This window comes from Salvelinus fontinalis, chromosome 29, assembly GCF_029448725.1.
Source record: "Salvelinus fontinalis isolate EN_2023a chromosome 29, ASM2944872v1, whole genome shotgun sequence".
NCBI lineage: Eukaryota > Metazoa > Chordata > Actinopteri > Salmoniformes > Salmonidae > Salvelinus > Salvelinus fontinalis.
In genome coordinates, this window is record NC_074693.1 from 11,569,327 (window position 1) to 11,585,483 (window position 16,157).

General features: G+C 42.6%; 1 pseudogene; it reads left to right on the forward strand.

Annotated features, from left to right (window-relative positions):
• The window catches only part of LOC129827210 (phospholipid-transporting ATPase VB-like), a 27,312-nt pseudogene continuing 11,155 nt past the window's right edge, over nt 1-16,157 (forward strand).

The window sequence follows — 16,157 nt, forward strand, 5'->3', positions numbered from 1 at the left end:
ATATACAGCAGGTAAACATCCTGTCTGATATACAGCAGGTAAACACCCTGTCTGATATACAGCAGGTAAACTCAACCATACATCCTGTCTGATATACAGCAGGTAAACATCCTGTCTGATATACAGCAGGTAAACATCCTGTCTGATATACAGCAGGTAAACATCCTGTCTGATATACAGCAGGTAAACATCCTGTCTGATATACAGCAGGTAAACATCCTGTCTGATATACAGCAGGTAAACATCCTGTCTGATATACAGCAGGTAATTATTGCTAGAGTGGTACAGTAATAAAAACATTCTTCGGTTGAAGTGCTTTTGCATCATATTTGCATCATTGGTCTTGATAGTAATTCATGTTGGTATGCAGTCTTACATTGTATTTAGGGCGGCAGGTAGCCTAGTGGTTAGAGCGTTGGGCCAGTAACCAAAAGTTACCCCGAGCTGACAAGGTCAAAATCTGTCATTCTGCTCCTGAACAAGGCAGTTAACCCACTGTTCCCCGGTAAGCCGTCATTGTAAATATGAATTTGTTCTTAACTGACTTGCCTAGTTAAATAAAGGTAAAAAAATATATATATATTTTCATTATCCCATACTCAACAGTCATTATTACAGTAATAATACTGTAGATGTGGTTTATACCTGACACCTCTGTGTGTATGGGAATGATCATAGACTATGGTTCCTCCGGTGTGTGTGTGTGTGTGTGTGTGTGTGTGTGTGTGTGTGTGTGTGTGTGTGTGTGTGTGTGTGTGTGTGTGTGTGTGTGTGTGTGTGTGTGTGTGTGTGTGTGTGTGTGTGTGTGTGTGTGTGTGCGTGCGTGCGTGCGTTTACAGTGTTGGTAGGTGTGTGTGTGTGTGTGTTTACAGTGTTGGTTGGTGTGTAGGTGTGCGTGTGTGTGTGTTTACAGTGTTGGTTGGTGTGTAGGTGTGCGTGTGTGTGTGTTTACTGTGTTGGTTGGTGTGTAGGTGGGCTGCGTGTGTGTGTGTGTGTTTTAGAACACCATGGGAATTTTTGACCTAGAAATAGAAAGTGTGTGGGAGATGATTCTCCTTTTGAAGAGCCCCACAACAATATCTCACCTCCATCACAGCATTTTGCACAGTTGATGAAATCTTCATCTGAGAGTTGTGTCAGTGGAACGAGGGGGGGGGGCATTTAGGTTATCACTTAGATATTTTAGAATTACTGCTGAACGCTGAATAATGCACTATTCAGAGGAATACGGCTAATTCATTTAGGGGAGAGGTTGGGGAGAAGGGAGGGAGATGGGGAATGGCAGGAGAGAGAAGGGGAATGACGGGAGAGAGAAGGGGAATGTCAAGAGAGAGAAGGGGAATGACGAATGACAGGAGAGAGAAGGGGAATGACAGGAGAGAGAAGGGGAATGACGAATGACAGGAGAGAGAAGGGGAATGGCAGGAGAGAGAAGGGGAATGACAGGAGAGAGAAGGGGAATGGCGGCAGAGAGAAGGGGAATGACAGGAGAGAGAAGGGGAATGACAGGAGAGAGAAGGGGAATGACGGGAGAGAGAAGGGGAATGACAGGAGAGAGAAGGGGAATGGCAGGAGAGAGATAGGGAATGACAGGAGAGAGAAGGGGAATGACAGGAGAGAGAAGGGGAATGACGGGAGAGAGAAGGGGAATGACAGGAGAGAGAAGGGGAATGGCGGCAGAGAGAAGGGGAATGACAGGAGAGAGAAGGGGAATGACAGGAGAGAGAAGGGGAATGACGGGAGAGAGAAGGGGAATGACAGGAGAGAGAAGGGGAATGACGAATGACAGGAGAGAGAAGGGGAATGGCAGGAGAGAGAAGGGGAATGACAGGAGAGAGAAGGGGAATGGCGGCAGAGAGAAGGGGAATGACAGGAGAGAGAAGGGGAATGACAGGAGAGAGAAGGGGAATGACGGGAGAGAGAAGGGGAATGACAGGAGAGAGAAGGGGAATGGCAGGAGAGAGATAGGGAATGACAGGAGAGAGAAGGGGAATGACAGGAGAGAGAAGGGGAATGACAGGAGAGAGAAGCGGAATGACATGAGAGAGAAGGGGAATGAATGACAGGAGAGAAAGAAAGAGAGAGAGAGAGAGAGAGAGAGAGATGAAGCTGCTCACTCTTAGAAGGTCTCTACTGGGATACTGGGAAGAGTGGCATCAGCTGTGGGCAGGATGCAGGGATGGAGGGATGGAGGGAGAGAGAAAAAGAGAGAGAGAGAGCAGGATGGTTAAGGTGGGCAGAGCAGCACCAGTCCAGGCTCTAGACACAACAACACTATCCAGGCAGGCAGGAAGACAGGCAGGCAGGCAGGCAGGCAGGAAGACAGGCAGGCAGGCAGGCAGGCAGGAAGACAGGCAGGCAGGCAGGCAGGCAGCAGGCCTAGGGCCAGAAGCCACTGGTCAACATCGTCAATACACACACACACACACAAGTCAACACCACTGATGTTACACAATGAGCTCAGCGGTGGTTGAGTCATCATGAGATGCCATGGCAGGATGAGTTTGGAAGGTATTCAAGCAAACCAAATACAAAACAATGTGATTCTGGCTGTTTGTCACAAGGATTGTGTCAACAGCCCCCACTGCTGCCCCACAACTGCAAACACACACACACACACACACACACACACACACACACACACACACACACACACACACACACACACACACACACACACACACACACGCACACACACACACACACACACACACACACACACACACACACACACACGCATTTTGCAGAGAGAGGTTGAGTCCTCACACAAACACATAGACACTTGTTTAACCAGCCTGGAATGCTGTCAGATGACTGGTATTTAACCCAAAACCTTTCAGATTAACTGTATTTTTCTCACGTCTATCTCTCTCACCCTCTCTCACCCTCTCTCACCCTCTCTCACCCTCTCCCTCTGACGTGGCTGGTGTCTGTGTAATGATATACACTGTCAGGTTTAAAGCGATACACACCTGGCTTATTAACACAACATGTAGAAAATAGTTTGAGCCATTATCTCAGAGAGACTTCAGCTAGCTGGCTAATTTGATGGTGGCTGGAGAATAAAGAAATAGGCAGCTATGGACGTTCAGGTAGGCAGTACGGCCTTCTTCTCACTCAATACAAAGTGCAAATGAGTGTGTCTTGTGGATGATTACATTCATGACTAGTAGTTTGACTATCAACAGCCAGAAGGATAATGGTCATGACTAGTAGTTTGACTATCAACAGCCAGAAGGATAATGGTCATGAATAGTAGTTTGACTCTCAACAGCCAGAAGGATAATGATCATGACTAGTAGTTTGACTATCAACAGCCAGAAGGATAATGGTCATAACTAGTAGTTTGACTATCAACAGCCAGAAGGATAATGGTCATGACTAGTAGTTTGACTATCAACAGCCAGAAGGATAATGGTCATGACTAGTTGTTTGACTATCAACAGCCAGAAGGATAATGGTCATGACTAGTAGTTTGACTATCAACAGCCAGAAGGATAATGGCCATGACTAGTAGTTTGACTATCAACAGCCAGAAGGATAATGGTCGTGTCTGGTAGTTTGACTATCCAGAAGGATAATGGTCATGACTAGTAGTTTGACTATCAACAGCCAGAAGGATAATGGTCGTGTCTGGCAGTTTGACTATCAACAGCCAGAAGGATAATGGTCGTGTCTGGTAGTTTGACTATCCAGAAGGATAATGGTCATGACTAGTAGTTTGACTATCAACAGCCAGAAGGATAATGGTCATGTCTGGTAGTTTGACTATCCAGAAGGATAATGGTCATGTCTGGTAGTTTGACTATCCAGAAGGTTAATGGTCATGTCTGGTAGTTTGACTATCCATAAGGATAATGGTCATGTCTGGTAGTTTGACTATCCAGAAGGATAATGGTCATGATTAGTAGTTTGACTATCCAGACGGATAATGGTAATGATTAGTAGTTTGACTATCCAGAAGGATAATGGTCGTGTCTGGTAGTTTGACTATCCAGAAGGATAATGGTCATGATTAGTAGTTTGACTATCCAGAAGGATAATGGTCATGTCTGGTAGTTTGACTATCCAGATCCAGAAGGATAATGGTCATGATTAGTAGTTTGACTATCGAGAAGGATAATGGTAATGATTAGTAGTATGACTATCCAGAAGGATAATGGTCGTGTCTGGTAGTTTGACTATCCAGAAGGATAATGGTCATGATTAGTAGTTTGACTATCCAGAAGGATAATGGTCATGTCTGGTAGTTTGACTATCCAGATCTGGAAGGATGATGGTCATGATTAGTAGTTTGACTATCCAGAAAGATAATGGTCATGTCTGGTAGTTTGACTATCCAGAAGGATAATGGTCATGATTAGTAGTATGACTATTCAGAAGGATAATGGTCATGATTAGTAGTTTGACTATCCAGAAGGATAATGGTCATGTCTGGTAGTTTGACTATCCAGATCTAGAAGGATAATGGTCATGATTAGTAGTTTAACTATCCATAAGGATAATGGTCATGATTAGTAGTTTGACTATCCAGAAAGATATGGTCATGTCTGGTAGTTTGACTATCCAGAAGGATAATAGTCATGATTAGTAGTTTGACTATCCAGAAGGATAATGGTCATGACTAGTATTTTGACTATCCAGAAGGATAATGGTCATGACTAGTTGTTTGACTATCCAGAAGGATAATGGTCATGTCTAGTTGTTTGACTATCCAGAAGGATAATGGTCATGTCTAGTTGTTTGACTATCCAGAAGGATAATGGTCATGACTAGTTGTTTGACTATCCAGAAGGATAATGGTCATGTCTAGTTGTTTGACTATCCAGAAGGATAATGGTCATGACTAGTTGTTTGACTATCCAGAAGGATAATGGTCATGACTAGTTGTTTGACTATCCAGAAGGATAATGGTCGTATCTGGTAGTTTGACTATCCAGAAAGATAATGGTCATGATTAGTAGTTTGACTATCCAGAAGGATAATGGTAATGATTAGTAGTTTGACTATCCAGAAGGATAATGGTCATGTCTGGTAGTTTGACTATCCAGATCTAGAAGGATAATGGTCATGATTGGTAGTTTGACTATCCAGAAAGATAATGGTCATGTCTGGTAGTTTGACTATCCAGAAGGATAATGGTCATGATTAGTTGTTTGACTATCCAGAAGGATAATGGTCATGACTAGTTGTTTGACTATCCAGAAGGATAATGGTCATGACTAGTTGTTTGACTATCCAGAAGGATAATGGTAATGTCTAGTTGTTTGACTATCCAGAAGGATAATGGTCATGTCTAGTTGTTTGACTATCCAGAAGGTTAATGGTCATGACTAGTTGTTTGACTATCCAGAAGGATAATGGTCATGACTAGTTATTTGACTATCCAGAAGGATAATGGTCATGTCTAGTAGTTTGACTATCAACAGCCAGAAGGATAATGGTCGTGTCTGGTAGTTTGACTATCCAGAAGGATAATGGTCATGACTAGTAGTTTGACTATCAACAGCCAGAAGGATAATGGTCGTGTCTGGCAGTTTGACTATCAACAGCCAGAAGGATAATGGTCGTGTCTGGTAGTTTGACTATCCAGAAGGATAATGGTCATGACTAGTAGTTTGACTATCAACAGCCAGAAGGATAATGGTCATGTCTGGTAGTTTGACTATCCAGAAGGATAATGGTCATGTCTGGTAGTTTGACTATCCAGAAGGTTAATGGTCATGTCTGGTAGTTTGACTATCCATAAGGATAATGGTCATGTCTGGTAGTTTGACTATCCAGAAGGATAATGGTCATGATTAGTAGTTTGACTATCCAGACGGATAATGGTAATGATTAGTAGTTTGACTATCCAGAAGGATAATGGTCGTGTCTGGTAGTTTGACTATCCAGAAGGATAATGGTCATGATTAGTAGTTTGACTATCCAGAAGGATAATGGTCATGTCTGGTAGTTTGACTATCCAGATCCAGAAGGATAATGGTCATGATTAGTAGTTTGACTATCGAGAAGGATAATGGTAATGATTAGTAGTATGACTATCCAGAAGGATAATGGTCGTGTCTGGTAGTTTGACTATCCAGAAGGATAATGGTCATGATTAGTAGTTTGACTATCCAGAAGGATAATGGTCATGTCTGGTAGTTTGACTATCCAGATCTGGAAGGATGATGGTCATGATTAGTAGTTTGACTATCCAGAAAGATAATGGTCATGTCTGGTAGTTTGACTATCCAGAAGGATAATGGTCATGATTAGTAGTATGACTATTCAGAAGGATAATGGTCATGATTAGTAGTTTGACTATCCAGAAGGATAATGGTCATGTCTGGTAGTTTGACTATCCAGATCTAGAAGGATAATGGTCATGATTAGTAGTTTAACTATCCATAAGGATAATGGTCATGATTAGTAGTTTGACTATCCAGAAAGATATGGTCATGTCTGGTAGTTTGACTATCCAGAAGGATAATAGTCATGATTAGTAGTTTGACTATCCAGAAGGATAATGGTCATGACTAGTATTTTGACTATCCAGAAGGATAATGGTCATGACTAGTTGTTTGACTATCCAGAAGGATAATGGTCATGTCTAGTTGTTTGACTATCCAGAAGGATAATGGTCATGTCTAGTTGTTTGACTATCCAGAAGGATAATGGTCATGACTAGTTGTTTGACTATCCAGAAGGATAATGGTCATGTCTAGTTGTTTGACTATCCAGAAGGATAATGGTCATGTCTAGTTGTTTGACTATCCAGAAGGATAATGGTCATGACTAGTTGTTTGACTATCCAGAAGGATAATGGTCATGACTAGTTGTTTGACTATCCAGAAGGATAATGGTCGTATCTGGTAGTTTGACTATCCAGAAAGATAATGGTCATGATTAGTAGTTTGACTATCCAGAAGGATAATGGTAATGATTAGTAGTTTGACTATCCAGAAGGATAATGGTCATGTCTGGTAGTTTGACTATCCAGATCTAGAAGGATAATGGTCATGATTGGTAGTTTGACTATCCAGAAAGATAATGGTCATGTCTGGTAGTTTGACTATCCAGAAGGATAATGGTCATGATTAGTTGTTTGACTATCCAGAAGGATAATGGTCATGACTAGTTGTTTGACTATCCAGAAGGATAATGGTCATGACTAGTTGTTTGACTATCCAGAAGGATAATGGTAATGTCTAGTTGTTTGACTATCCAGAAGGATAATGGTCATGTCTAGTTGTTTGACTATCCAGAAGGTTAATGGTCATGACTAGTTGTTTGACTATCCAGAAGGATAATGGTCATGACTAGTTATTTGACTATCCAGAAGGATAATGGTCATGTCTAGTTGTTTGACTATTCAGAGTCTAATAAATGGAGTGCTGCCTGACAGAAAAAGTACTCAGGACTCCCTCTTCGTCTTCTGTTGTCTCATAACCAGACTGCATAATAGGAGAGATATTAACATAATAACTAGAATGTATAATAGGAGAGATATTAATATATTAATATAATAACCAGACTCTATAATAGGAGAGATATTAATATATTAATATATTAACCAGACTGTATAATAGGAGAGATATTAATATAATAACCAGACTGTATAATAGGAGAGATATTAACATAATAACCAGACTGTATAATAGGAGAGATATTAATATAATAACTAGAATGTATAATAGGAGAGATATTAATATAATAACCAGACTGTATAATAGGAGAGATATTAATATAATAACCAGACTGTATAGTAGGAGAGATATTAATATAATAACCAGACTGTATAGTAGGAGAGATATTAATATATTAATATAATAACCAGACTGTATAGTAGGAGAGATATTAATATAATAACCAGACTGTATAATAGGAGAGATATTAACATAATAACCAGACTGTATAATAGGAGAGATATTAATATATTAATATAATAACTAGAATGTATAATAGGAGAGATATTAATATAATAACTAGACTGTATAATAGGAGAGATATTAATATAGTAACTAGACTGTATAATAGGAGAGATATTAATATAATAACCAGACTGTATAGTAGGAGAGATATTAATATATTAATATAATAACCAGACTGTATAATAGGAGAGATATTAATATAATAACCAGACTGTATAATAGGAGAGATATTAATATACTAACTAGACTGTATAGTAGGAGATATATTAATATAATAACCAGACTGTATAGTAGGAGAGATATTAATATAATAATATAATAACCAGACTGTTTAATAGGAGAGATATTAATATAATAACCAGACTGTATAGTAGGAGAGATATTAATATAATAACCAGACTGTATAATAGGAGAGATATTAATATAATAACTAGACTGTATAGTAGGAGATATATTAATATAATAACCAGACTGTATAGTAGGATAGATATTAATATAATAATATAATAACCAGACTGTATAATAGGAGAGATATTAATATAATAACCAGACTGTATAGTAGGAGAGATATTAATATATTAATATAATAACCAGACTGTATAATAGGAGAGATAATAATATAATAACCAGACTGTATAATAGGAGAGATATTAATATATTAACCAGACTGTATAGTAGGAGAGATATTAATATAATAACCAGACTGTATAATAGGAGAGATATTAATATAATAACTAGAATGTATAATAGGAGAGATATTAATATAATAACTAGAATGTATAATAGGAGAGATATTAATATAATAACTAGAATGTATAATAGGAGAGATATTAATATAATAACTAGACTGTATAATAGGAGAGATATTAATATAATAACCAGACTGTATAGTAGGAGATATATTAATATAATAACCAGACTGTATAGTAGGAGAGATATTAATATAATAACCAGACTGTATAGTAGGAGATATATTAATATAATAACTAGAATGTATAATAGGAGAGATATTAATATAATAACTAGAATGTATAATAGGAGAGATATTAATATAATAACTAGAATGTATAATAGGAGAGATATTAATATAATAACCAGACTGTATAATAGGAGAGATATTAATATAATAACTAGACTGTATAATAGGAGAGATATTAAAATAATAACCAGACTGTATAATAGGAGAGGTATTAATATAATAACCAGACTGTATAATAGGAGAGATATTAATATATATGTGTGTGTGTGTGTGTGTGTGTGTGTGTGTGTGTGTGTGTGTGTGTGTGTGTGTGTGTGTGTGTGTGTGTGTGTGTGTGTGTGTGTGTGTGTGTGTGTGTGTGTGTAAACCCACCCTGTCCTGTCATACATGCAGGGCAGCATACCTGCTGGTCTGTGTCATAGACGTTGGTTACTCAGCACATAACATCCTCGATCAATGTGTTTGTGCTTGTGGCTCACCGGGAAACCGCACTACCAGAGAGCACTTCAGGGCAGAGAGAGAAAGTGAGAGAGAAAGTGAGAGACAGAAAGCCACAGAGAGACACAGAGAGACACAGAGAGACACAGAGAGAGAGAGAGAGAGAGAGAGAGAGAGAGAGAGAGAGAGAGAGAGAGAGAGAGAGAGAGAGAAAGTGAGAGACAGAAAGCCACAGAGAGACACAGAGAGACACAGAGAGAGAGAGAGAGAGAGAGAGAGAGAGAGAGAGAGAGAGAGAGAGAGAGAGAGAGAGAGAGAGAGAGAGAGAGAGAGAGAGAGAGAGAGAGAGAGAGAGAGAGAGAGAGAGAGAGAGAGAGAGAGAGATGCTGTTCTCTATTAGCCACAATTTTACCTCTCTCTTCTTGAGAGAGATGCTCCTTGGCCCCATAATCATATCAGAACATTTGATTTGATTATTTCACTTTCTCAGACACACAAAGGTTAAATAAGCTCCAGGAATAATTGTATGAGTTATCTTGTTAAATAACCATACAGCCATTAAACAAATGTAATAAACAGTTAATTCACATTGAAACCCTATTGAAATTGCATGATAACAGTTCATTAACGCTACCACCCATGGTTCTCAGGAAGGAGGGGGACTTTGTGGAGCGTCGTTGGAAGGACGTGAGGGTGGGAGACTTGGTGAAGGTGGTGTCTACCGAGATCCTCCCAGCTGACCTGTTGCTTCTCCAGACCTCCGACCCTAACGGGGTGTGTCACGTTGAGACCGCCACCCTGGATGGAGAGACCAACCCAGGACTCTACACACAGGTGAGGATTAATGACAGTCAATGTGTCTTTTGTATTCATGAGTTATAATGAAAGCTTCTGGAATTACAGGTTTGTTTTAATGGATTCTGGAACCATCGAAACACATTCCAGTTCTGGGAACCTGTCCTTCCTGCCTTCTTCCTAATCAGTTTGAATGTGTGTATTTTTCTTTTCAGCGTTTTCCCTTTAAGCCGCAACACTTCAACAGCACAGTAGTCGTTGAAAAACCCAACGACAACCTCAATCATTTCAAAGGTTACATGGTGAGTAACAGTAACAACAACATCAACAACAACATCAACAACACAATTACACTGTATCTAAAGAGTCCAACCAAACCAGTCATGTTGTGTATGAATGAAGCCAAGCTAAATGGATGAACTTCCCTTTACTGTATCTCTCCTGATGCTCTAAAAATAAACATGACTTTACGGCTCTAGCGGCTCCTCATCGACGTTCTTAGAGCCCCATAGCTTTTATAGCAGCTCCTATGTCCACTCTCCAGTCCAGTTAGGCCATAAAGGGAGATAATTCATTATAGGGTGCGTCTAAAATGGCATCCTATTCCCTATGTAGTGCACTACTTTTGGACACACAACAGTGTCCTACATTTGGACGCACTACTTTTGGGTGCCATTTAGGACTCACCCATGGAGAATATATAGGGGGTAATGAATACCTAATGAGACGTGAGTGTAAAAGAATGGTCCCTACTCTGGGTCTCTCTGCAGAGAGACGGCTGATAACAGGAAGTTGGGCTTTGGGATTGACAGTCTGCTGCTGAGAGGGTGTACCGTCAGAAACACAGACCATGCAGCTGGGTTCGTGGTGTACACAGGTGAATATGACCTCTGACCTCTGACCTCTACTGTTACATCTTTACGTTCCTGGTTAAGTTATTAGATTTATGAAGTTTCTTTAATTCCAGCAATAGGAATGTTTGAGTCTTTAAATTGGAACACCAGAAAAGACAACTGAGTGAACACTTACCTGCTTACGACCACGTAGCGGCTCACTAGCGGCCCGCCGCTGGCCAAGTTGGCACGGCTACAACATTTTGCTCATCTCTTGTTTCAGGCCGTGAGACCAAGTCCATATGCTAAATAACTGCAGACCCAGATACAAACGCAGCAAACTGGAACGCAAGATGAACATGGACGTGCTCTTCTGTGTCATTGTACTCTTCATGCCTTATAGGAGCGCTTGGTAAGTTGAACCTACAGTTCACCCCAAACCCAGTACCATACAATCATGGAAACACAATATTTGAAGGATACACATCTACATAAAGACCTGATGATAATATATTTGTAAACCATACCAAGCCGTATAGGAGAACTAGGTAAAATTCACCTACCCTACATTAATTACCATCCAATTACTACCTCATATTGTACTAATATACCTTCCCTATCAACATATAGGTTTACGTACTGATATAGCCAAGACAACTGCATCTTCTAGCAATGCACTGTATAAAGAAGTTAAGTCCCAAATGGTACCTTATTCCCTACATAGTGCACTACTTTCGACCAGAGCCCCATACGCCCTGGCTAAAAAATAGTGGACTAAGTAGGGAATAGGGTGCCATTTGGGACACACACAGATCCCAGGGTTAATAACTAGTTAACTAGACACTGGGCCTGATAGGACAGCTCAAAAGCTTCTGCTCTTTTCTGTCCATAGTAACACACGGATGGGTGGAAGAGGCAAGGCAGGCAAGGAACAAGGGAGGAGGGCGTGGTCAGAACAACACATTCACTAGCCAAGGTTAATGTTCTCATCCACCTCTATAGGAAGACATTTAAACATTGATCAGGACCAGGTCGTAATGTTAACATTCTAATCCATTGACCTTTATACACGCTGTCCCCACCGGCGAACCCTTTTTGGTTCCAGTTAGAACTAATTTGGTGTCCATATAGAACCTCTTTGCGTTAAGGGTTTTACATGGAACTCGAAAGGGTTCTTCTACCTGGAACCAAAAAGGGTTCTTCAAAAGGGTTCTCCTATGGCAAGGTTCAAGATTGCATTTTTTTTCTAAGAGTCTAAAACTTAATGTAAACATTGATCAGGTCCAGCTCCCAAGATTAATGTTGTAATCCTTGGACCTTTATAGGAAGACATTTAAACATCAGTCATTGGCCGGCCATCAGTATATAGAGTGAACAGAAGAAGAGGGTAAGGAGGGAGGAAAATGACAGAAAGAGCCCCTGTTCTGAGTGGGGGGAGTGTGATTAATCCACCTGTCCTTATCCTCCTTTTTCCTTCATACCTTCCTCTCCTCTCATCCTGTTTTTACAATCCAATCCTCTCCTCCTTACCCTCCTCTCATCCTGTTCAAACCCTCCTCTCCTCCTGTTCTTACCATCTTCTCCTCCTGTTATTACCCTCCTCTCCTCCTGTTCTTACCCTCCTCTCCTCCTGTTCTTACCCTCTTCTCCTCTCCTCCTGTTCTTACCCTCTTCTCCTCTCATCCTGTTTTTACAATCCAATCCTCTCCTCCTTACCCTCCTCTCATCCTGTTCAAACCCTCCTCTCCTCCAGTTCTTACCATCTTCTCCTCCTGTTCAAACCCTCCTCTCCTCCTGTTCTTACCATCTTCTCCTCCTGTTCTTACCCTCTTCTCCTTTCCTCCTGTTCTTACCCTCCTTTCCTCCTGTTCTTACCCTCCTCTCCTCCTGTTCTTACCCTCTTCTCCTCTCCTCCTGTTCTTACCCTCCTCTCATCTCATCCTGTTCAAACCCTCCTCTCCTCCTGTTCTTACCATCTTCTCCTCCTGTTCTTACCCTCTTCTCCTCTCCTCCTGTTCTTACCCTCCTCTCATCTCATCCTGTTCAAACCCTCCTCTCCTCCTGTTCTTACCATCTTCTCCTCCTGTTCTCACCCTCTTCTCCTCTCTTCGTGTTATTACCCTCCTCTCCTCCTGTTCTTTACCCTCTTCTCCTCTCTTCCTGTTATTACCCTCCTCTCCTCCTGTTCTTACCCTCCTCTCCTCCTGTTCTTACCCTCCTCTCCTCCTGTTCTTACCCTCCTCTCCTCCTGTTCTTACCCTCTTCTCCTCTCTTCCTGTTATTACCCTCCTCTCCTCCTGTTCTTACCCTCTTCTCCTCTCCTCCTGTTATTACCCTCCTCTCTTCCTGTTATTACCCTCCTCTCCTCCTGTTATTACCCTCCTCTCCTCCTGTTATTACCCTCCTCTCCTCCTGTTCTTACCCTCCTCTCCTCCTGTTCTTACCCTCTTCTCCTCTCTTCCTGTTATTACCCTCCTCTCCTCTCCTCCTGTTATTACCCTCCTCTCCTCCTGTTATTACCCTCCTCTCCTCCTGTTCTTACCCTCCTCTCCTCCTGTTCTTACCCTCCTCTCCTGTTCTTACCCTCCTCTCCTCCTGTTCTTACCCTCCTCTCCTCTCCTCCTGTTCTTACCCTCCTCTCCTCCTGTTCTTACCCTCTTCTCCTCTCTTCCTGTTATTACCCTCCTCTCCTCTCCTCCTGTTCTTACCCTCCTCTCCTCCTGTTCTTACCCTCCTCTCCTCCTGTTCTTACCCTCTTCTCCTCCTGTTCTTACCCTCCTCTCCTCTCCTCCTGTTCTTACCCTCCTCTCCTCCTGTTCTTACCCTCTTCTCCTCTCTTCCTGTTATTACCCTCCTCTCCTCTCCTCCTGTTCTTACCCTCCTCTCCTCCTGTTCTTACCCTCCTCTCCTCCTGTTCTTACCCTCCTCTCCTCCTGTTCTTACCCTCCTCTCCTCCTGTTCTTACCCTCTTCTCCTCTCTTCCTGTTCTTACCCTCCTCTCCTCCTGTTCTTACCCTCCTCTCCTCCTGTTCTTACCCTCCTCTCCTCTCCTCCTGTTCTTACCCTCCTCTCCTCTCCTCCTGTTCTTACCATCCTCTCCTCCTGTTCTTACCCTCTTCTCCTCTCCTCCTGTTATTACCCTCCTCTCTTCCTGTTATTACCCTCCTCTCCTCCTGTTATTACCCTCCTCTCCTCCTGTTATTACCCTCCTCTCCTCCTGTTCTTACCCTCCTCTCCTCCTGTTCTTACCCTCTTCTCCTCTCTTCCTGTTATTACCCTCCTCTCCTCCTGTTCTTACCCTCTTCTCCTCTCCTCCTGTTCTTTACCCTCCTCTCCTCTCCTCCTGTTATTACCCTCCTCTCCTCCTGTTATTACCCTCCTCTCCTCCTGTTCTTACCCTCCTCTCCTCCTGTTCTTACCCTCCTCTCCTGTTCTTACCCTCCTCTCCTCCTGTTCTTACCCTCCTCTCCTCTCCTCCTGTTCTTACCCTCCTCTCCTCCTGTTCTTACCCTCTTCTCCTCTCTTCCTGTTATTACCCTCCTCTCCTCTCCTCCTGTTCTTACCCTCCTCTCATCCTGTTCAAACCCTCCTCTCCTCCTGTTCTTACCATCTTCTCCTCCTGTTCAAACCCTCCTCTCCTCCTGTTCTTACCATCTTCTCCTCCTGTTCTTACCCTCTTCTCCTTTCCTCCTGTTCTTAGCCTCCTTTCCTCCTGTTCTTACCCTCCTCTCCTCCTGTTCTTACCCTCTTCTCCTCTCCTCCTGTTCTTACCCTCCTCTCATCTCATCCTGTTCAAACCCTCCTCTCCTCCTGTTCTTACCATCTTCTCCTCCTGTTCTTACCCTCTTCTCCTCTCTTCCTGTTATTACCCTCCTCTCCTCCTGTTCTTTACCCTCTTCTCCTCTCTTCCTGTTATTACCCTCCTCTCCTCCTGTTCTTACCCTCTTCTCCTCTCCTCCTGTTCTTACCCTCCTCTCATCTCATCCTGTTCAAACCCTCCTCTCCTCCTGTTCTTACCATCTTCTCCTCCTGTTCTTACCCTCTTCTCCTCTCTTCCTGTTATTACCCTCCTCTCCTCCTGTTCTTTACCCTCTTCTCCTCTCTTCCTGTTATTACCCTCCTCTCCTCCTGTTCTTACCCTCCTCTCCTCCTGTTCTTACCCTCCTCTCCTCCTGTTCTTACCCTCCTCTCCTCCTGTTCTTACCCTCTTCTCCTCTCTTCCTGTTATTACCCTCCTCTCCTCCTGTTCTTACCCTCTTCTCCTCTCCTCCTGTTATTACCCTCCTCTCTTCCTGTTATTACCCCCTCTCCTCCTGTTATTACCCTCCTCTCCTCCTGTTATTACCCTCCTCTCCTCCTGTTCTTACCCTCCTCTCCTCCTGTTCTTACCCTCTTCTCCTCTCTTCCTGTTATTACCCTCCTCTCTTCCTGTTATTACCCTCCTCTCCTCCTGTTATTACCCTCCTCTCCTCCTGTTCTTACCCTCCTCTCCTGTTCTTACCCTCCTCTCCTCCTGTTCTTACCCTCCTCTCCTCTCCTCCTGTTCTTACCCTCCTCCCCTCCTGTTCTTACCCTCTTCTCCTCTCTTCCTGTTATTACCCTCCTCTCCTCTCCTCCTGTTCTTACCCTCCTCTCCTCCTGTTCTTACCCTCCTCTCATCCTGTTCTTACCCTCTTCTCCTCCTGTTCTTACCCTCCTCTCCTCTCCTCCTGTTCTTACCCTCCTCTCCTCCTGTTCTTACCCTCTTCTCCTCTCTTCCTGTTATTACCCTCCTCTCCTCTCCTCCTGTTCTTACCCTCCTCTCCTCCTGTTCTTACCCTCCTCTCCTCCTGTTCTTACCCTCCTCTCCTCTCCTCCTGTTCTTACCATCCTCTCCTCCTGTTCTTACCCTCTTCTCCTCTCCTCCTGTTATTACCCTCCTCTCTTCCTGTTATTACCCTCCTCTCCCCCTGTTATTACCCTCCTCTCCTCCTGTTATTACCCTCCTCTCCTCCTGTTCTTACCCTCCTCTCCTCCTGTTCTTACCCTCTTCTCCTCTCTTCCTGTTATTACCCTCCTCTCCTCCTGTTCTTACCCTCTTCTCCTCTCCTCCTGTTCTTTACCCTCCTCTCCTCTCCTCCTGTTATTACCCTCCTCTCCTCCTGTTATTACCCTCCTCTCCTCCTGTTCTTACCCTCCTCTCCTCCTGTTCTTACC